Here is a 2,500-nt window from a genome sequence, read left to right as displayed (position 1 = left end):
GGATTAACATATAGAAAAATATTTCTTATATGAACAAAGCAGTAAATGATTTGATAGTAGTTACCTTTTTTGTGTTTTGAGCATTATTATTACAATCATTATTGTTATTGTTACTGTTATTGCTAAGGCCTTATTGCTAGTTCAATAACTTGTAATGATGTTTATTCTCTTACAATATAAACTTTTTGGTGTTATTTATTACGCACCCTCCATGTCATGACTCAGGCTACAGGAATACTATGGAAAGATAGGGTATATATTCAATTCTCTTTAATCTTAAGGTTGTGGTGGCTTATTAGAAACCTCCCTGCCTGGTGAATGCCGGACTGGAGTTCGAGTCCCCCTCAAACTCGACTGTTTCTTGCAGTGTTTGCAGCCTCACCATCCTTGGGTTTTGGAGAGCGTATTGGCCTACCTGCTGAGTCATCAGCAGCCATTGCCTGGCCATCGCTGGTCCTAGCGTGAGTGGAAACGGGCTTTGGCGCTAATGGATACATGGCCAGTTTTTAGGGCACTATCCTACATGCTAGGACATTGTCATTGTCCCATACCTCTGTCATTATGAGCGGCCTTTAAACCTTTAAAAACTTATTATTTCCCTTGATGATGCTCTTCAGTCTAGCTAAAATCTCATTAAGGCTCTTGAATCTAGATAGAATCTCACTAGACTTACAGTAAATTTAAATCTAGATAAAATTTCACTTTAGACATTCATAATAGACGTCAGTGGATCCTTGAAAACCTTTAATAATGCTTGAATATTCATCTCTTCAACCAGTTGCCTTCTGCGCTTGCCCTCCGTCCGTGAAATTTCTCTTCAATGCCTATTTCCCTTCAGCCATCTCCTTCACACACATAAGTGGCATGAGGGCCACTTTACTCTCCCCATTAATCACCGAGGACACAAATACCGCCGTAAATGAAATCCGTATCGGATCTTAGATAACCACTAAAGAACTCGCTTCTCCTCTCTCCATGGAATCCTGGTCTTGTGTTTGGTCATTTAGGCGGTTTTATACCGTAGACTTTAGCTCTTCTTTTCCTTAATGTTCTGGAAGTGTTGACGTTCGTCTTCATTTATGATCAGTTCTGGGGGGCTGTAAAGGTTTAGTGATGTTTCCCCGTTATAGAGCATTACTTGAGTGCCATAGGAAATCAATATCGCCTGAAGACTCACACATGTGAACAAAGTAGTAAATTATTTGATGTTATTTATCATTTTTGTATTCTGAGCATTATTATTACAATTGTTATTGTTATTGTTATCGTTACTGTTATTGTTAAGCCTTATGGTCAGTTTAATAACTTGTAATGTTGTTCATTCTCTTATAAAATAAACTTTTATGGTGTTATTTATTACGTGCCCTTCATGTCATGACTCAAGCTACAGGAAAACTATGGAAAGATAAGGTATACATTCAATTATCTTTAATCGTAAGGTTATGTTGGCTTATTAGAAACCTCCCTGCCTGGCGAATGCCGGACTGGGGTTCGAGTCCCGCTCAAGCTCGGCTGTTTCTTGCATTGTTTGCAACCTCACCATCCTTGGGTTTTGGAGAGCCTATAGGTCTACCCCGGCTGAGTCATCAGCAGCCATTGCCTGGCCCTCCCTGGTCCTAACTTGAGTGGAGAGAGGCTTGGGCGCTGATGGATATATGTCCAGTTTCTAGGGCACTGTCCATTTAGCTAGGGCATTGTCATTGTCCCTTGCCTCTGTCATTTATGAGCGGCCCTTTTAAACCTTTAAAAACTTATTATTTCCCTTCATGATGCACTTCAGTCTAGCTAAAATTTCATTAAGACTCTTGAATCTAGATAGAATCTCACTAGGGCACTTGGATCTAGATAAAACCCTCGTTCTAGGACATACATTAAACTTGAATTCATATAAAATTTCACTCTAGACATTCATAATAGACGTCAGTGGATCCTTAAAACCTTTAATAATGATTGAATATTCATCTCTTCAACTAGTTGCTTTCTGCGCTTGCTCTCCTTTCGTGAAAGTTCTCTTCAATGCCTATTTCCCCTCAAGCCCATCTCCTTCAGACACATAAGTGGCATGAGGGCCACTTTACTCTCCCCATTAATCCCGAGGACACAAATACCGCCGTAAATGAAATCCGTATCGGATCTTAGATAACCACTAAAGAACTCGCTTCTCTCTCCATGGAATCTTGGTCTTGTGTTGGATCATTTAGGCGGTTTTATACCGTAGACTTTAGCTCTTCTTTTCCCTTAATGTTCTGGAAGTGTTGACGTTCGTCTTCATTTATGATCAGTTCTGGGGGGCTGTAAAGGTTTAGTGATGTTTCCTCGTTTAGAGCATTACTTGAGGACCATAGGAGATCAATATCACCAGAAGACTCGCACAGATTGATATATAGAAAAATATTTCTTTTATGAACAAAGCTGTAAATGATTTGATAGTTAGGTTTTTTTTTAGCATTGTTATCGTTGTTTATTATTATTATTATTATTATTATTATTATTATTATTA

This window comes from Palaemon carinicauda, chromosome 20 (assembly GCF_036898095.1).
Source record: "Palaemon carinicauda isolate YSFRI2023 chromosome 20, ASM3689809v2, whole genome shotgun sequence".
In the NCBI taxonomy this organism is placed as follows: domain Eukaryota; kingdom Metazoa; phylum Arthropoda; class Malacostraca; order Decapoda; family Palaemonidae; genus Palaemon; species Palaemon carinicauda.
Note: the sequence above shows the minus strand (reverse complement) of the source record.